General features: G+C 46.3%; 1 long non-coding RNA gene and 1 other non-coding gene across 2 annotated transcripts in view; one reads left to right on the top strand and one right to left on the bottom strand.

The window, feature by feature from the left end:
* LOC130706388 (uncharacterized) overlaps positions 1-21143 on the top strand; it is a 56603-nt gene that overhangs the window by 34736 nt on the left and 724 nt on the right. The gene's annotated exons all lie outside the window — the stretch shown is intronic.
* On the bottom strand, positions 17006-17112 carry LOC114237703 (U6 spliceosomal RNA). Its single transcript, XR_003623215.1, has one exon. It is a non-coding gene; the product is annotated as a U6 spliceosomal RNA (small nuclear RNA).

The raw sequence follows: 21143 nt of genomic DNA on the forward strand, positions 1-21143 counted from the left end.
CTCCTTTCTCATTCTCTTTATACTTGCAGGTGAATGCCTTTTGAAAATCCCATTACTATCATCTTCGTGAAGTTTTGGCCTGGAGCAGAGGGATGGACGCATGTGTTCAATCCTCAATCTTTAACCAGACATATCATTTTTCTCTAAAAGTGTTCCCTTTGGGGACGAGGAACTAGAAACCATCAATGAGAGAACAGAGTTTCCAGAATTGCTCCCTGCTGCTGCTACTGTAATCCATGTGAGGGCTGGGGGTGTCTGGCTGTGTTTTGGCCTGTCTGAGCCCCCTGAGTGAAAGGGAAAGGGGATCCAAGGCCTACTGTCATTCTGGCAGAGTCCCCATCTGAAAATATGGCTTCCATCCCTTGCTCAGTAGCCAACCATGGCTCCCCACTGTCTACAGTGTTTATCCCTCAAGGGGGGTGTTTTAACTGGGCTTCATTCAACTCGCCCAGCACACCTCTCTGCTCTCCCCTTCCTTCCCCTGACTACAGACACTGGCATTCCTGCCCCCTGCCTGTCCCCTCACACCTAGAAGGACCTCTCTCTCCCCTTGGCTTGTGCAGACCCTGCCATCCCTCCAAGTCCAGCCGAGGTGCCCCCACTCCCTTTAGGCAGCCTCTCTGTGTGCTTCAGCTTCTTTCTGACCTCACACACTTGCCATCAGCATCATACAAGCCAGCCCTACAGTGTCAGCTCCAAAAGGACACTCTGCCTCATCTTCTGGGCCTCCCACAGGGCCCAGCATCATGCTGGGGACACTGGATATTAAACATATATATATTTGATTGATTGGTAAGGACTTACTGTGATTATCTCTTATAGTCTTTATTATTGATTTACATTAATATATATTCTTTATTATTAACACATTAATACATGACACAGAGTATATATTAACACATACTAAAAAGTGACAAGCACTATCTTAGCCCAGTCCTCAATTTCTCTTTCCCTATGGTTTTTCTCTGTACAATCTTGCCCCACAAGTCTTAAGAAAAAGTAAGAAACTTTGCTTTAGTTGATTAATAGTCTGTTTTGGGTTTTTTTTTGGCTGTGCCATGCGGCTTGTAGGATCTTAGTTCCCTGACCAGGGATCGAACCTGAGCCCTCGGCCCTGAAAGCACGGAGTCCTAACCACTGGACCGCCAGGCAATTCCCCTGTTTTGTTTTGTTTTTTATTAAAGTATAGTTGATTTACAATATCATGCTAGTTTCAGGTGTACAGCAAAGTGATTCAGTTTTTTATATATATATATGTGTGTATATGTATATATATATATATATACACACACACACACACATATATATATTCTTTTTCAGATTCTTTTCCCTTATAGGTTATTACAAAATATTGAGCACAGTTCCCTGTATACAGTAGGTCCTTGTTGGTTATCTATTTTGTGTATAGTAGTGTGTATATGTTAATCCCGTATACATTCTGTTTTTTGTAACAGAATTTCTATCTGACAGTTTTTTCTTAAATATGTAAAAAATACATTGCACAAACTGTATTTTAACAATTTTTTCAGAAATCAAAATGAATCCACCCATAGTCCTAACCATCCTAATGCATTAAACAGTTCTCATTTTTCCACATTCCCTTTCAGTGTCCTAATCCAGTTTTTAAAAAAATTGAGATGAAATGCACATAACATAAAATTAACCATTTTAAAGTGAAAAATGGTGTTTAGTACATTCACACTGTTGTACAACCAGTCACCTCTATCTAGTTCTAAAACACTATCATCATCCCTAAATAAAACCCTGTACTGATTAAGTAGTTATTCCCTATGCCCTCCTCCTCCCAGCCCCTGGCAATCACCAATCTGCCTAATGCACTTTTAAAAAGTTAATTTTTTATTGTAAAATATACATAACATAAAATTTACCATCTTAACCTTTTTTTTTTTAAATAAATTTATTTATTTTTGGCTGTGTTGGGTCTTCGTTTCTGTGCGAGGGCTTTCTCTAGTTGCGGCGAGTGGGGGCCACTCTTCATCGCGGTGCACTGGCCTCTCACTATCGCGGCCTCTCTTGTTGAGGAGCACAGGCTCCAGACGCGCAAGCTCAGTAGTTGTGGCTCACGGGCCCAGTTGCTCCGCGGCATGTGGGATCTTCCCAGACCAGGGCTCGAACCCGTGTCCCCTGCATTGGCAGGCAGATTCTCAACCACTGCACCACCAGGGAAGCCCCTTAACCATTTTTAAGTGTCCTGTTCAGTGGCATTACGTACTTTTACAGTGTTGTTCAACCATCACCACCATCCATCTCCAGAACTTTTTCATCATCCCAAACAGAAACTCCATATCGATTAAACAACAACTCCCCATTCCCTCCTCCCCCCAGCCCCTGAAAGCACCATCCTACTGTCTGTCTCTTTGAATCTGACTATTCCAGGGGCCTCGTATAAATGGAATCATACAGTATTTATCCTTTTGCGACTGGCTAATTTCACTTAGCATAATGTCTTCAAGCTTCATCCATGTTGTAGCAGGTCTCCGCATTTCATTCCTTTTTAAGGTCAAAAAGGAATTTTTGATCATTTTGTTTATCCATTCATCCGTCGATGGACACTTGGGTTGTTTCCACCTTTGGGCTATTGTGAATAATGCTGCTATGGACATTGACGTACAAGTTATCTGTTTGAGTCCCTGCTCCTAATCCACTTTGAACATAGTTGTGACAGTACCTCAGGCACAGTTTGGAGTTCTACTATTTCGTTTAATGTTATGTCACGCCTGCCTTTTCCATGTTGCCACATGGTCTTTATAATCATCCTTCTCAATAGCTGCATTATAGTCTGTCTCAGTAACTAGATTTTCACAAAGAAATGCAGTGCCAGTTTAGACAAGTTCTCACAAGCCTTTGCATCCCGCATCCTTTGAAGGTTGGGAGCAGGATGCATTTGGAAAACTCTTGGGAGAGGCAGTTTGAGCCTGTAGTGCAGACACCCCTGGCCTCGCCTCCTTTGACCTTTCATCCCCAGCCCCATCAAAGCTTCAGGAAACAAAAAGAGACAACCATGTCCCGCAAACAGATAACAACAAGCTGAAAGACAGAGGAGTTTCTCTGAAGTTCTATACTGAAAATGGGAGGGAGATAAAGGAGGCGAGAGGAAGCTTGCTTCCCAAGGAAGCTTGCAGGCCCATTCAGCCTCAGAGCGCAGCTGTGCGCGAGCCAGCACCGGGTGCCGGGTCCCCGCTACCTCCGCCTCCACCCACATCCTTCGCGCGCATCCTTTGGTAACCCCCACAATGCGCCTGCCGGAACACTGCTGTCCCATGCTTGCCTTGGCTCGTGTCAAATGCTATAAGCAGCACTCACGCGCCTTCCGAGCAGGGAGCAACAGGGGCAGAAAACCGCTTTCGAGGACCCAGGGAACCGCTGCTGACAGCCCTGGGTGCCCGGTAGGGAAAGAAATGTTTTGTTTGGCTTTGTTTTGTTCACTGAGCCTCCTTTCCCAGCCCTGTTCACCTTAACAGCATCACCTGAAGCCACAAAGCAGCTTAATTATCCTGCCTTTTAAAACTTTGAACTAGGCAGGTTGGATTCCTTGTGTTAGAATCCTTTCCCTCCTTTAAGAGCTGAAAGGCGCTTCCCTGCTCAGCCTGGTTTTAAAACCCTCACACCAAGCATGGAAAATTCTATAAATACCAAATGCAAACCTGGAGTTTAACCTTTAATTATTCTAGCCTCCAGCTTAACCTCCCGATTCCACCATTTTCTTTCTGTATACACGCTTCCTTTAAACTCTGTCCAGAGCTTGATCAACGTGAATAAAAAAATCTCCTTGGGAAGATGTTCAGAGTTGCGGGAAAATGAATAGGAATCGTAAAGTGGGTGTGATCTTCAGAGGACCGCTCATCTGACAGCCTGTTTTTCTGCATTGATGCCGGAGGTTTGCACCGCTTTGATTGTCTGAAATCACTGTAATACCCCCCAGAACAGGTCAAGCCTATATATTGGCTTGGCCCCATTTTCTCTTAGGCGGTCTCCTGGATGCCTTTGTTCTGAGGACCTCTCTTCTGGTCATCTACTGTTGCATAATGAATCACACCAAAATCAGTGGCTTGAAACAACAACAAATCATTTATTTTGCTGACAAATCTGTAGTCTGGACAAGGCCAGTGGGGACAGAATGTCCTCTGGGGTGGCTCAAAGGGTAGGGGGTGACTCAGTGGCTGGGGGCTGGAATCACCCAAAGCCCCCCTCGATCACACATCTAGTGTCGATGCTGGCTGCTGCCGGGACCTCAGCTGGGATTGTTGGCTGTGGCCTCTCCACGTGGCCTCTCCGTGGCTTCTTGGCTTCTTCACAGCATGGTGGCTGGGTTCTAAGAGTGAGTGTCCTGGGGGAACAAGGTAGAAGGGCATGGCATTTTTAGGACCTAGTCTCGGAAGTCACATAGCTTCACTTCTGCTGTATTCTATTGGTTGAGGCGGTCATGAAGGCCTGATCAGGTTCAAGGCAAGAGGGTGTAGACACCACCATCGGAAGTATTGTCATTGGAGTGTCATTGTCACATTGAAGAAGAGCCTGTGGGATGGGAGATAGTGTGGTGGCTATATTTGTCTGCTTGGGCTTCCATAGCAAAATACCACAGACTGGGTAGCGTAAACAACAGACATTTGTTTTCTCACAGTCCCAGAGGCTGGAAGTTCAAGATCGAGGTGTTGGTAGGGTTGGTTTCTCCTGAGGCCTCACTCCTTGGCTTGCAGACAGGCACCCTCTCTGTGGTTTTTCCCTCTGTGCATGCAAGTCCCTGGTGTCTCTTCCTCTTCTTATAAGGACACCAATCCTAATGGGTTAGGGCCCCACCCTTATGACCTCACTTAACCTTACTTGTCTCTTTAAAGGCCCCATCTCTAAATACAGTCATATTGGGGGTTAGGGCTTTAACATACGGATTCGTGTGGGGTGGGGTGGGGCAGGGACACAGTTCAGTCCCTCTTGGAAAATACAGTCGGCCACAGGCCCTTAGCTATTTTCCTCTCTGAGTCTCTCAAGCTGAAATCATCCTTCTTGAGTGATAAGGGGGTCAACAGGACAGTGTCGAGCTTGACCTGCTGGTGAGATTTGGAAGGTGCTGCTCCATAAAGGTCTTTCCCTCCGTGAGCCCAGTCCACCTGCCAAGCCTGGGCACAGAAATGTTTGAGGACAAGCAGCGTAGTCCTCACTTCTAAAGTAGCTGTGCAGAAGAGCCACGGCAGACCCTGTGACAGCTCAAATCTTGTGGTGGTTTTGTGTCGTGTCACCTCAGCTAAGCTGGAGCCTTTTCCAGAATTCCCTTCCTTTTATGATTCCACATTAGAGGTGGTCAGAAGAGAAATTTGCACAACATTTGGAAGGTGGCAGAGAAGCAGCTGCTACTCCTCTCTGGCCATCATGGTTAGATGCAATAAAAGACAGGAGGTGCCAGAAGGGGCCAGCTTGTCCTTGCTCTCTCCTGCTCTGCAGGCCTTGCTGAGCCACAGCCATGCCACCAGACATAGAGACACATCTTCTGTGGGCTGTTCCCCCAACTCCCCCTCGTGGCCCTGCTCTGGCAGCTGCTCGCACCTGGCTGCAGGAGGGCTGGCTAGTGACTTTCCTTGGACCCTCCAACTTCGCCTTTGGACCCTTCCTTTCCGAGACTCTCCCACAGTTGGGTCGGCTCTTGTTCCATTATGAAGCCCTTCCTCCATAATCCTCATCGTGGTCTGCGTCCCTACTCCAGCCCCGACTGGTACAACCTCCTCATCCTTTCTGTCCCAGTCTCTTCATAGTAATGCCCGGGCATGGGTGGCCTCCTGTGAATTGATGAAAATTCTTCAGAACAGAGACCTCAGGGTCAAGCAGTGCCCTCCCCTCCACCCGTAACCCACGCAATGCCCTATGCTCACAGCAGCCCAGAGAGAAACCCGGGGACTCATACACCCAGCTCCCTAAATAGGTTCTACACTCAAAGCAATATAAAATGGGGTCCTCACCTCCGTAAGGCCCGGCCCACATCCTTGAGATGGGACGCACCCATGCAGAAGTCTAAGTGACAATACTTGAAGACAAAATGGGGTCAGCATCATAGGGAAGATAGAAACGATGCAGGGACTTCCCTGGCGGTCCAGTGGTTAGGACTCTGCACTTCCACTGCAGGGGGCACGGGTTTGATCCCTGGTTGGGGAACTATGATCCCGCAAGTTATGTGGCACAGCCAAAAAAAAAAGAAAAAGGAAAAGAAACGATGCAGCTCAAGAGTTCAAGGGAGGAAGATATTTATTTTCTGGAGTGGGGGGAGTGGTCAGCATTATTTGACACTTTCTGGTTTAATCAGAGTTGGGCATGAAGTCTGGCTGCCCGGTGTCTGTGCCCAGAGTGAGATTCTGGTTGGGAGTCGGGTGTGTCTCCTTGTCTCCATGCCTGAATGGTGGTGTTGGAGTCGGGACGGGGCAGCAGAGCTGGGCCCTTTCAGGACTTCTCGAAGCTGGGAGGAGTCTTTGGGCCCAAAGCAGGGCCCCCCTGCCCCGGGCACCCTCTCTACTGAACAGCGCATCAGCTCCCCGCTCTGGAAGGTTCTCCTTAGGCCCGGCACTGAGGTGCGTCCTCACTTTCCCCGTGACGTCAATTTCTCCCCCAGGCTTTAGAAACAGGGTGAACACAGCCAAACACTGGAGAGCCCATGGGTTCTGCACACTGCACTTCGAGGGGACGGGTCTTTCCCATGTTCACTGATGGCACCCTAATCATTCCTCAACATTAAAAACAATGAACTCGCCCAAAAGGTTAATAAATCAGTTTGATAGGCTGGACTCACTTTCAAGCGACTTTCAAGTGGTCTCGACCCGATTAGTGAAACATTTTTTGCACATTTTGAGTATATTTATTTACTTACAAATCACATTCATGTGCTGATGTTTTCTGCTAAGAGCATAAGGCCATATATATGTGTGCGAGGCCCATTCTTAACAATAGAAGTTGAAAATCTGCATCTCAGATGATCTTCTGAAGTTTGAAATTTTTAAAACATACTCTTTGTCAAATCTGATTCAGATCATGTTGTTTCCTCCTAATCGGGCTGGCAGAGCTCTGGAACCCAGAGCTGGCCAGTTCCTTCCTAGCTGATAGTTGCTTTCACAGTATTATCTGCAAGCCATGGTTTCTTTAGAGGAGACATCTCAAGCCCCTTGCCCATTTTGTGATGATTAGTTTAGTTAGAGCAAGATCATATAATTTGCAAATCACTCGACGTGGCACTCATAACAGGCCATTTACTGAGGTGAAAAATCATGCGAGGCGGATGCCAGCCAAGTTCCAAGACTGTCACTCTTCCCTTGGCATTCCTTGCCTGTCACACTGGATGCCGAGCAGTGACATTCAGCCTGAGTGAGGCCATGTGGTCAATCTACATGTTGCATATTGGTCATTGTAACAGTCAACTCTTCCTGCAATTATGCTACAAAACAAACACTCTGAAACTCGGCGGCTTACAACGATAGGCATTTATGGTTTTTTGTCACTCCTGGTCCTGCGGGGTCTTAATGGATCTTGGCTGGGCTGGGCGACTTCAGGCTTCAGGTTGGCCAGGCTTGGTTCCAGCTTGCAGGTTTTGTGCAGGTCTGGAGCCCAGGCTGATGTGACTGTAGCCACCTAGGACCTGTTCTTCTCTTAGTGATGGCAGAAGCTCAAGAGGGCAAATCACACACCACACAACACATTTACAGCCCTGCTCACAAGCCACATCCACTAATGCTCCTTTGGTCAAGTGCAACATCACTGGCATGGGAGGAGTATATTCCCCCCCACAGTGGGAAGCACTGCAAAGTGACATGGCAAATGGTATTAATTCTGTTCCATTCAGGTGATGAATTAGGATCCATAAGCCAAACCACCACAGTGATATAAACAGAAATTCTAAAGTTCTAGTATCTTCTTCCTATCTGTGTTAGTTTGCTTGGGCTGCCGTGACAAGGTACCATAGACAGGGTGGTTTAAACAACAGAAATATATTGTCTCACCCTTCTGGACGCTGGAAGTCCAAGATCAAGATGTCGGCAGGGTTGGTTCCTTCTGAGGGCTGCGAGGGAAGGCTCTCCCAGGCCTCTCCTCTTGGCTTGTCTTTCTCCTGTGTCTCTTCACATCATCTTCCTTCTATGTGTATCTCTGTCCAAACTTCCCCACTTTTTAAGGACACTAGTCATATTTTTTAGGGCCCACCCTAAAGATCTCACTTTAACTTTATTACCTCTTTAAAGATCCTATCTCCAAATAAGGTTGCATTCTGAGGTCCTGGAGGTTAGGACTTCAACATATGAATTTTGGGGAGGGGGACATAATTCAACCCATTAACACTACCCCTCAAAGAATTGTCTTGTGTACCACTTAGGGTGTGTGTGCCCCCACTTTGGAGACTTTCTGGCGTAGAGAAAGTTCTCTTGCACCTGGCCATGACTGATAACTCTTGGCCCAGTGTTGAGCAGGAGACAAAGGCTCCAGACTTTCAGACCCCGCCGCAGCCCCACGACCGTCAGGAGAAGCCCTGACCTCTTTGGCCACACCATACCCAAGCCTTAGGTTAAGTTCATCAACACATCTCTGCCAAGGGGGAGGGGGTGTGGCGAAGGGATGGATTGGGAGTTTGGGATTAGCAGATGCGAAGTATTATGTATAGAATGGATAAACAATAGTGTCCTACTGTAGAGCACGGGGAACTGTATTCATATCCTGTGATAAACCATAGTGGGAAAGAATATGAAAAAGAACATGTATATATATGAATAACTGAATCACTTTGCTGTACAGCAGAAATTAACACAACATTTTAAATCAACTATACCTCAATAAAATTTTTAAAAGTTCATCAATGCATCTCACACCCGCTTTGCTGGAGAGGGAAAAAAATCTATCCCATTGGCTATAAGGTGTCACGGAGGCAAAACCTGTGTGTCAGTCTTACCGTCTGTGAAATGAGTACTTCGCGTCCCTTTAATGGGGGTGTCATGATGTTTATTTATTTTATTTATTTATATTTTGGCTGCATTGGGTCTTCATTGCTGTGCGCATAGGCTTTCTCTAGTTTCAGTGAGCGGGGGCTGCTCTTTGTTGCGGTGCGCGGGCTTCTCATTGCGGTGGCTTCTCTTGTTGAGGAGCACGGGCTCTAGGCACGCGGGCTTCGGTAGTTGTGGCATGCAGGCTCAGTAGTTGTGGCGCACAGGCTTAGTTTCTCTGCGGCATGTGGGATCTTCCCGGACCAGGGCTTGAACCCATGTCTCCTGCATTGGCAGGCGGATTCTTAACCACTGTGCCACCACGGAAGTCCCTCGTGATGTTTAATGTTTGCCAGAAAAGCCCTAGAGGAAAGGGCAGAATGAATCGCACTGATGATTCTATAGCACAATCCAACTTTTCTTACTCATGCTCAGGAAGGGGTCTGGGACAAAGGATTGAACTCACATAAGTCTGCGTTCCAATGAAAGGGTTGGAATGGACTGGCATGTATGCACACAGTAAATATCTTTAACACTTTACAGGAGCTCGCAAGGAGGCAATTCTCTTAGCAGACTGCCCCAGAACGCTGATCTGATTCATTCCTGAGTGACGTGGCCCACACGTGCTCCCTGTTACAGCAGAAACAAGTGTCCTTTCTGCCCCGTCAGCGTTTTCCGTCCTGGCATAAATTAGGGACACTCTCGCCATTTCATTAAGAAATTATATCTCTGATGTGACACATTGGGTTTCCAGAGGTGGACAGAAAAGCCTGCCTGTGGCTGGAGACAGCCACTTCCCCTAAATACAATGACTGCTCCTGTGACACCTCTCCTTTAGGGACAGAGGAAGCGGCACAAGCAGCCCCACTAGACACGCCACCGCAGACTACAAGACTGTCGCCGAATGATCAACAGCTTCCTTTCTTCCTCCCCATCCCCACGCCTGGTGTTGGAATATTCCAGACATCTGGAATTATGACTGGTTAAATGCAGTCAAACACAGATTTCTTTTTGTGGAACTATTCTGATCTAAGACCCAGGAGGGCAGGGATATTGGGTAATTGCCATCCGTGCAATAAACATATTATGGAAGTTTATAAACTTGGCCTATCTCTTGGCTGCTTTAGGCTTCTGGTGTGTCTGGGATGGCTTTGATTTTGAAATCACTTAGACGTTAGGCAGACTTGCCCTCTCCGAGCGTTTGCAGTACAATCTGATAAACACATCTGTGGCAAGTCCTGTTTGGGGTAGTTTGGGGCAGACCAAAGGATAGAGTACTTTTTACAAAATAAATACATACATAAAAAAGCATGTTTGTGACTCACCCGGGGTTGGGAAGAATGGAAAATATCACAAGATATTCTGTGCACATGATATCTAATCTCCCTTTTAGACAGAAGAAATTCAAATGAGCCTCTGCCCTTAAAACTTTGATTATCAGAAACTTCGTCTTAATCAGAGCTTGCCATAAACTCTTGTGTGCTCAGCTGACTTGTGTATTTAACATTCTTGATATTCTCTGCTGTTCCAATTATCCAAATTTTTTCTAAAACTCAATTTCCCAGGGCCTCGTGGTGTTCAGCTAATCAAGCTTTAACTTTTTAAAAAAGTGTTTATCTCTAGCTCTCTACATACACACTGCGTATATAGACACACAGGCACCAGATCCAGGAAGATATCAGGGTGCTTTATAGGTGGCCGGGTGCACAGCCGCGGTGTGGTATTTGCTGAGGCAGGGGCAACTCTGGTCCTGCTCTCGTCAGTGCCCCGTGTGAACCTTTCCCTGCCTCTTCCCGGTGCCACCCACGCTCCCTGGGACCCTCATCCCGAGCAGAAGTCCTAGGAAGGCAGAGGGTGTGTTCCGTGGACAGATATTTTGCTGGCTCCTGCTTCCCTCTGCGTCCTCCTCAGTGGCTCAGAAAGATTAGCCTTCAGGAATGTGGTTAGCACACACTGCACTCATAACTCAGGCCCGTAGATCACAGCACACAATCACAGGAAATGCCGCCTGTCAGAACGACGTGCATGCTCACGCGTCAGTTCACACACACACATACACACACACACACACACACACACACACACACACACACACACACGGCGCCCCCAGACCCACGTTACCACGCACCTCCCCACCTGGCTCCACCCGCATCCCCAGCATGTGCCCTGCATATACTTGGGCCCAGCAGCTGGGGGAGAGGATCCACTTTTTTTTTCAATCTCTGTGGCCGCTTCTCTTCCCGTTCTACATTTGGTCCACAAGGGTCAAGAATCGTTGAGAAAGTCGATCTTGGCCCCATTCCAAGCACCGGAAGGGATGGGGCCAGAGATTGTGTTATTTCAGTTGTGGGAGGGGAGGCCCGCGATGGCCTGCCTGGGATCCGGCACGATTGCATCCCGCAGGCTGGCCGCGCGGGGCCAAATGTCCGCTCAGCATCTTCTGCACATGCCCACCAAGTCCCACTGCCCTTTGAACCAAGCTCTTTTTTTGCCACTGGAATGTTCTTTCCCCCTTTCTCTGCCTATTGAAATCTTCCCCTTTCCTCAATGCCTCGTTGCGAGCCCCACCTCCCCTGAAGAGGCCAGCTGGAAATGATCTCTCTCATTTCAACTCTTAAAGGCTTTTTTTTTTCTATAGCACTCATTGGTCCCAAAGTAAACACTGCCATTGGGCGTTTGGGGGTTTTTTTGTGCATGTGAGAGCAGGGACTTTGTTTTGTGCTTCCCTGCCTCCCAATGCAGCCTAAATATGATGACTCGCACATAATAGGCACTCAACAAATGTTTGTGGACGATGATAAGACCAACAGCTACCATTAATTGAGCACGTACTGTGGGCCAGACACTTATCTAGATGATTCTCTTTAGTCTTTTGGGTTTTGATTAAATACATTTTACATATACAAAACTTTAATATGTTCTCTTTATTTATTTTTATTTTTGCTATGCTGGGTCTTCGGTTCGTGCGAGGGCTTTCTCCAGTTGCGGCAAGTGGGGGCCACTTTTCATCGCGGTGCGGGGACCGCTCTTCATCGCGGTGCGCGGGCCTTTCACTATCGCGGCCCCTCCCGTTGCGGGGCACAGGCTCCAGACGCGCAGGCTCAGTAATTTTGGCTCACGGGCCCAGCCGCTCCGCGGCATGTGGGATCCTCCCAGACCAGGGCTCGAACCCGTGTCTCCTGCATTAGCAGGCAGATTCTCAACCACTGCGCCATCAGGGAAGCCCCAATATGTTCTCTTTATAAAAAATTAAAATTTAATACATGGAGTAAGAAGTGAAAGCCTTTCCCATCTCACTCTCTACCCCCCTTTATCCCACCCTCTTATCTCATGAGAGATAATCACCCTTACTACTTTATTCTGTCTGGTTTTTGTCTAATATTTATGTATATGTGTAAGATATACATGTACACAGTTTTAAATGTGTATACACGGAATTATACCAGATGTACAGTAACTCACGGTTTAAATGTCACAAAATCTTAATAGGAGAAGTATTAGTTTTATTTTAAAAGCTTTTCTAAAAAATTTCTTTTTTTTTTTTTGGCTCTGTTGGGTCTTCGTTGCTGCACACAGGCTTTCTCTAGTTGCGGTGAGAGGGGGCTACTCTTCATTGCGGTGCGCGGGCTTCTCACTGCGGTGGCTTACTCTTGTTGCGGACCACGGGCTCTAGGCGCGTGGGCTTCAGTAGTTGTAGCATGCAGGCTCAGTAGTTGTGGCTCGCGGGCTCTAGAGCACAGGCTCAGTAGTTGTGGCGCATGGGCTTAGTTGCTCTACGGAATGTGGGATCTTCCCGCACCAGGGCTCGAACCCGTGTCCCCTGCATTGGCAGGCGGATTCATAACCACTGTGCCACCAGGGAAGTCCCTAGTTTTATTTTAGATTTGAGAACAATTGAGGCTCAGAGAGGTGAATGAACTTTTCCAGGGTCACACAGATAGAAAGTGGAAGAGCTAGAATTTGAACCTGGCCTCTACTCTTTCAATCTGAATCACTGTGGGGTTTCAGAGTTGCCATCTGTGTCAGAACACCTGGGGGGCTTGTTAAATGTATAGATTTCCACCTGGCCCTCAGCCCTGGCTTCCGAGTAGGTTCAGGATGAGACTCTGGATTCTGTAGTGCAATAGTCACCCACAGGTGATTCTGATGTATAAACATGCTCCTTTGAAGGCATCCGCGGTGGTGGTCTCCTGCCTTATAGCGTCATCTACTCCAGCTAGACAGCCAGGGGCGGTAGAACGGTGGTGTAGCCCTCCCGAGCCAGGCTACCTAGGTTCAAATCCTGGCTCTGCTACTTCCAACTGTTAACTTGGGGAAATTAATGAACCTCTCTGGGCCTCAGTGTCCTCATGTGTAAAATGGGGATGGCCAATAATAATGCCTCACTACTATGGTTGTTGTGAGGATTAAGTGAAGGTAACAGACATAAAGCGCTTAGAACAGCACCTGGCAGAGTAACATCTGTACAGGTTGCCACTGTTGTCAGAACTAAACTATTCTGGAAGCTTTCTGGGGAGCCCCTTAGGTCTCAGGCTACTGTTTGACAGCAGGATTACGTGTGTGGTTCTCAGATTGGGTCTGTTCTGAGGGCACCTGCACAAACATTCTGCTTGGATGTGCCTAGAAAGATCCACTTGAGTTGAGGCCGTTCCCTGTCCATCTGTTCTAATGACAGGCAGCTGGAAGGACTTCTAAAGAATCCTGCCACCTCAGGAGGCTTTTTCTTGTTTCTACCTTACCTCTCTCCTGCTTCTGTTTTAGAGGGCAGCCCTTTGTGGCTGCTGGTGGTGTCTAGACAGATGCCCTGCATTGATCCCAGCTGAGCAGCTCACAGCTTCAGCCTTCTCTGTGGAACAGCCCTCCACCCTACAGCCTCGCCCACAGCTGATGGCTTGGGGCTTATGTGCCCCCCTGCCCCCCATGGAGGTGGCCTGTGGTCGGTGACTGACTGATATGGGAGATATAAAGGCCCACCCCCTGTGTCAGGTATGGGAATGAATGACTCTGCGATGCTGCCCCGCCTCCTTTTCCCCTGCCCCTACCCCCCTCCCTCCAGGGGATCAGGCTGAGGCTAGGCTTTGGCCAAATCTCCACCTTTGCTTGGCTTCTTTCCCTGCCCTGTTCTTCTTCCCTCCCACCATTACCTGTGTCTCCTGAGAGCCCTTCCCTCAATAATTCACTCGCACAAGAATCCATGTCTGGGGCTCTCCTTCTGGAGAACATGACCTAAGACACTGCTAATCACCATGGCCTGCAGCAATAACCCTCGAGATGCACGGAGAGTGTTCCAAGCCATTCCTGGGCCTCTCTGTCCCCTACTTAAGTAATTAGTTCCCTCCTAGGGCCTGTTTTCCAGCCTCTAATCAGAAGTTGGCATGGGGGGCTGCTGGGGGAGTATGATAAAGGAAAGAAGGAACCGTGGTGCGGTGTGAAGCTGAGAAACGCAGTTACCTGGGAGTCAGAAACAGTGGGAAAGTCCCGCTCAAAACCCAGTGTCAGGACCACCCGCTGGAGGCACTCGGTTGCCTCTCCTTTCTGCACATGTACACTGTGAGGTCATGAGCCCTGGATGCCAGCAAAATAACATTAGTTAGTGGCTCTTGCTGCAGATACATTAAGCTTAGTATAGTGAAGGCTAGATATTTGGGAAATACAGAAGTGTTTTAAACCTGTTTATGTCATTGTATTGTGGGTTTGGAGGGGCAGGAAGGCTCTGGAAGTTCACATAGGCCACTGCCGTGGACCTGCCCTGGGCTGTTACAGAAACAAAATGACCACCTGGAATGACCATCCTGCCCGCTGCCTTTCAGTCAAGCACTTTCTTGACAAGTATCTGTTGACATCAGAGCCTTTGTGTTTCTCTGTGCAGTGCAGTTCCCTGAATACTGTCTTTCCAGAAACTGTTTGGTAGGCAGGTGATATTGCTGTAATGTTGTTCATTTGGTTTTTAACTCCCTTCCTTCGTTCTCTGAACAAAGCCGTGTGATATGTGGCCTGTTCCTTCCCTTCAGAGGTCTGGGCTGGAGAAGGCCTGGAAAGGGGATGTCAGATACCCACTAAGGACACTTTGATTCTCTGTCAAAATTAGTTCTGATTTTAATACAAAGTATGATAACACTAGTTAGGGCAAAATGTAAAGAAACACAAACACCTACAGGCAAATCTAGCAACTTTCTGCGTAAATTTTAACTCACAAATAAATGCTTATCTCCTATTTTTTCTTCTTTGGCTTCAAGAAGAAACTTTCGTTTACTCCCAACTATGTTTCACTGGATTTTGAAAAATGTCAGGCCTGGGTAAATCTTCCCAGCTCCCTCATAACTGGATGTGTCCATGTGGATGGTCCAATATTCACTCAACTATCCAACTATATATAAAAAAATTTTTTTTTAGTTTAAAATTTTATTTTATTGAAGTATAGTTGATTTACAATGTTGTGTTAATTTCTGCTGTGCGGCAAAGTGATTCGGTTTTTTATATATATATATATATATATATATATATGCACACATTCTTTTTCATATTCTTTTCCATAAATATATATATATATTTATAATAAATTTTCTTTTTTAGAGCCGTTTTAGGTTTACAGGAGAACTGGGCAGATGGTATAGAGTTCCCATATACAACCCCCAGTTTCCCCTATTATTAACATCTTGCATTAGAATATTGGTTCAATATTGATGACTCCATATGGATACACTATTACTAACCAATGTCCATAGTTTACATTGGGGTTTACTCTTTGTTGTATGCATTCTGTGGATTGTGACAATGCCTAATGTCATGCATCCACCGTTACAGTATCATACAGAATAGCTTCACCCCCTAAACATCCTCTGTGCCCCATCTATTCATCCCTCCCTCTCCCTCAACCCCTGGCAACCACTGATCGTTTGACTGTCTCCATAGTTTTGTCTTTTCCAGAATGTCAAGTAGTTGGACTCATCCAGCAGGTAGCCTTTTCAGATGGGCTTCTGTCACTTGGTAATCAGCATTTCCGCTTCCTCCACGTCTTCTCATGGCTTGCCAGCTCATCTCTCTTTAGCGCTTTAGCGATATTCCATCGTCTGGATGTACATGCCGCTTCCTCTGCACTAGACACTGATGGGAGAGCTAAAGAGATCCAAGGGAGGCTAAGCATCAGTCTTTACCTTCGGGCAACTTCTAGTTTAGTTGGGGCCAGAAGACACACACCCGTGCAAAGTCGGCTCGTGATATTAAACAGTAAGTCAGACACGCTGAAAGACACATATGGAATGAATAACTGTTCCAGCAGTTCGGGGAAGGAAGAGTTCGTGGAAGGTTCCACAGAAGAAATGCGATGGGAGGAGGGTGGGGAGAGACAGAGAGGATTTGAGGAAGGCTTTGCGTGTCTCAGCTTTTAACCCTGTGTCCTCTGACCCAGGCTGTAGACAGAGAAGAGAGAGAAGGGAAATGACATGCCCACGGTGTGTCCAGCCTCCCTGGCTCAGGACCATCCCCGCCTGGGGAGTCTCTCTGGCCATTAGCTCGCAGGTGGCTGAAGCCAGTCCCTCTCTCAACACGTGCAAAACTGCAACAAGGAAACTGGTGTCTTTCTTAAATTCCATCTCCAGGCAGCAAAGCCTCTCAAATCTTGAGCTAAACTTTTGTGTGTGTATGGAGTATAAAGTTTACTTTAGAAGAGATCCTTTTTTATACTGTTTTTTTGTGTGTGCGTGTGGTGAGCTAGGTTTTCAGATACCAGGAAATTTTTATTTTTTTAATTGAAGTATAGTTGATTTACAATATTAGTTTAGTTTAGTTTCAGGTGTACAGCAAAGTGATTCAGTGATACACATACACACACACACACACACACACACTCACACACTCGTTGTTTTTCAGATTCTTTTCTCTTATAGATTATTACAAGATACTGTAGTTCCCTGTGCTATACAGTAGGTCCTTGTTGTTTATCTATTTTATATATAATACTGTGTATCTGTTAATCCCAAACCCCTAATTTATCCCTCCCTCCCCCAGGAAATTTTTATTCTAGTCTTCATATTTCTTCTGCATTAAAAAAAAATGAGTGCTTCACGAATTTGCGTGCCATCCTTGTGCAGGGCCCACGCTAATCTTCTCTGTATGGTTCCAATTGTAGCGTATGTGCTGCTGAAGCGAGCACTGTCCTCTTTCTTTATTGTGGTAAAATATACATAACATAAAATTTACCATCTTAACCTTTTTGAAGAGTCCAGATCAGTGGCATTAAAGACATGTGCATTGTTGGGCAACCATCACCACCATCCAGCTCCAGAACATTTTTATCTTCCCAAACTGAAACTCTGCACCCATTAAACATTGACTCCTTCTTTCCTCCTGGCAGCCACTATCCTACTTTCTGTCTCTATGAATCTGACCACACTAGGCACCTCATATAAGTGGAATCATACACTTGTCCTTTTGTGTCTGGCTACTATTTTCCACAGTGGCTGCACCATTTTACATTCCGGCCAGCAGTGCACAAGGGATCCAATTTCTCCACGTCCTCGTCAACACTTGTTATTCTCTGTTTTTTCTGGGTTTTGAAAATAGCCATCCTGATGGGTGTGAAGTAGTCTCTCCTCATGGTTTTGATTTCTTTAGCTAAACTTCTATTTGTTGGGGAAAGAGTTGAGAGTAATGATTCCTGTACAGGATGTTAACTGTGAATGGACTCGACTTTGCCTGTCAGAGGCCAACCTTCCCACCTCTGGCAGGTCACCTGTGTCCTCTGAGGCCCGTCGTATAAAATACGCATGAAGTGTCAAAATCCCTTCCCCGAGGATTATTGATGCCATCAGTTCATATGTAAAAAATTCTTCTAGATATTTCAGTGCATGCATTTTATCTTTCGTTAATTCATTTTCTAAATGGCAAGCAAGTGCAAATACAGGTGACCGAGAGACTGGGGTGGGGAGGCCTGGGTCATCCCCGCATAAGAGCACCGGGTGCCGGATGTGTGGGAGGAACACAGAATTGGGAGCCATCCTTCTTGTTTCCCTTTCTCCCACCTCTGTTAGCAAGATTTTTGTTTTTGCTTTTGCAACACATTCCAGTGTCTGTTGTCAAGCACACACAAGGCTTTCTAGGAAAGCCAAAGGCCAAGCCCTGGCTGCCTTGGCTGATAAAGATGAAGTGAGCCACTCTCAGATTTGGACAGTTTCTTACTTACATAAACAGTGAAAGGAAGATTGGTCAGAGGTGCCAGCTCCCTGGGTGTTTGCCTCACCCCAAAAAGGATGACATCAAAACAAAATGGGCCTGATGGGCCGATTCTAGACTGGCAGTATAAAAATATAAAACTAGGCAGTTTTGTACAAGCTCTATCTTGAGGGGGGTGGTATGAAAATTTCCTAGCTCATCAGAACCCAGGAGGTGATGAGAAACCATCCCCTGAAAGCCTCCCAGAGCAGATAGGGGGGTGTTATGGGCTGAATTATATCCCACCCCCCACCCCAAATTCATATGTTGAAATCCTAATCCCTAGTATCTCGGAACGTGACTGTATTTGGAGACAGGGCCTGTAAAGATGTAATTACATTAAAGTGAGATCATATGGGTGGGCCCTAATCCAATCTGATCGGTGTCTTTACAAGAAGAGGAGATTAGGACACAGAGAGACGATGATGTAAAGACTCAGGAAGAAGACAGCCATCTATAAACCACGGGGAAAGGCCTGGAACCCATCCTTCTTTCTTGGCCCTCAGAAGGAACCAACTCTGCCGGCACCTTGATCCGGCACTTCCAGCCTCCAGAACCGTGAGGAATTAAATTTCTGTTGTGTAAGCCACTCAGTCTGTGGTGCTGTGCATGACAGTCTGAGCTGACTAACATGGGAGATGAATGGAAGATGGCCTCAGAGCACTCCTCACAGACCTCCATCTTCTCATGTTCCGCCAAGATGAAGATTAGCTGTGGTTCAAGCTTTGCCTGTGTTGTGACCCGTGTGGATACATGGAAGGTCACTAGGGTGCCACGGTACAGCTGTTCCTGGGGGAACACTGGCCTGTCACCTGCTTTGCAGATAATGAGATATTACGCTGGCCGTGGCTTCCAAATCTTCTAATGCATATATATATATTCACTTGTATTGTTTTAACTTGAAAATTTTTATTTAGAAAAAAAATGGGATTATACCCTACCTACTTTTTTGCAAGATTCTTTCTTCACTTGATGGGCAGTGTCACGGGCAGCCTTACTGACCCCGCTACAATAGTGTACCCTTGAGTCTTGAGGCCAACATTTCCATGCGCCGTCCCCTGAGTCCCCACCTTCCTGATGGTGGCAGAGATGACTTGAGAGGTGAACCCGTAAGGAGACCATTGTGTTTTCAACACCAGAGCTATGGTGGCCTAGTATAGGACAGCGGCAATGAGGATGGAGAAAAGTAGATGAATTTGAGATGTATAGAATATACATAAAATCTCACCCCTTCCTCCCCCTCCCCCCACTGCCTTTCCCTTCTCTAGTTCATATGTGAAAAGTCCTTCCGGATATAATGGACACACATCTCCGCATGTAAAGGTCTGTTTTATCTTTTGTTAGTTTAAAAAGTGGAATCGTACTATACTCAATTTTTTTTGCAGGATTTTGTTTTTCACTTGACGATGTGTGAGCACCTTTCCATGTCAGAATCCACCTATGGAGCTCGTTCTCTTTTTTATGAGCTGCATACTATTTCAAGTCACAGGGAAGCATTGCATCATTTTTTTTAACCGTATCGTTATTAATGAACACAGAGGTTGACCGCACTCTTTTTTAATGTTATAATAAACAGCCTTGGACATGAAGTCTTGTTCTCTCAGGGGGTTCTGTAAAATAGATTCCTAGTGTGAGCGGTGTCAAGAGGTATACAGTTGACCCTTGAACAACAGGGGTTTGAACTGCTCGGGTCCACTTATAGGCGGGTTTTTTTCAATAGTAAATACTACAGCACTACACGGGTTGGTTGAATCCTCGGATTTGGAACCGTGAATACAGAGGAAACATATATATCTGGAAGGCCGACTCTAAGTTATAGATAGATTTAACTGTGTGGAGGGCCCACGCCCCTAACCCCCATATTGTTCAAGGCTTAACTGTATACCCGACAGAAATGTGTTTCTATGGGCACCAGAAGTCACATGCAAGAATGTTCCTTAGCAGCACTATTTGCAATAGCCCCAAACTGGAAACAACGCAAGTATTCTTCATCAATACAACAGAATAATAAAGTTCCGTCTAGCCACGCAATGGAATGCTATACAGCAACGAAAGTGAATGTTCTGCTTCACAGAACAGCATAGGTGAAGTTTAAAAATATAATATTTGTGGGGGAGGGATGGACTGGGAGTTTGAGGTTATTAGACGCAAACTATTACATATAGAATGGATGGACAACAAGGTTCTACTGTATAGCACAGGGAACTATATTCAATGTCCTGGGATAAACCATAATGGAAAAGAATATAAAAAAGAATGTATATATATGTATAACTGAGTCACTTTGCTGTACAGCAGAAATGAACACAACTTTGTAAATCAACAGTACTTCGATTAAAAAATAAAATAAGGGCTTCCCTGGTGGCACAGTGGTTGAGAATCCGCCTGCCAATGCAGGGGACACGGGTTCGAGCCCTGGTCTGGGAAGATCCCACATGCCGCGGAGCAACTGGGCCCGTGAGCCACAACTACTGAGCCTGCGCGTCTGGAGCCTGTGCTCCGCAACAAGAGAGGCCGTGATAATGAGAGGCCCGCGCACCGCGATGAAGAGTGGCCCCCACTCGCCACAACTAGAGAAAGCCCTTGCACAGAAACGAAGACCCAACACAGCCATAAATAAATAAATAAATAAATAAATAAATAAATTTTTTTAAAAACAGCATCATAAAAAAAATAATAATAAAATAAAATAAAATAAGTATATAATATTCGGTGAAAGAAGCCAGACACCAAAGAATATATACTACATAATTCCATTCACGGAACGTTCAGAAACAGTCAAATCCTGTTAGAAGTTGGGATAGTGGTTCTCTTCGGGGAGACTTACTGACTGAGAAAGGGCGCAGGGGGGCTTCTGTGTACTGATAATATCCTCTTTCCCCCTTTGCAGCGGTCACCTGGGTGCGTTCAGTGTCTCAGCCACACACTCAGGATTTGCATCCTTTTCTCCCTGCATGCTCTACTTCAATAAAA

The sequence above is a fragment of the Balaenoptera acutorostrata genome, chromosome X, assembly GCF_949987535.1.
Source record: "Balaenoptera acutorostrata chromosome X, mBalAcu1.1, whole genome shotgun sequence".
NCBI classification, from domain to species: Eukaryota; Metazoa; Chordata; class Mammalia; order Artiodactyla; family Balaenopteridae; genus Balaenoptera; species Balaenoptera acutorostrata.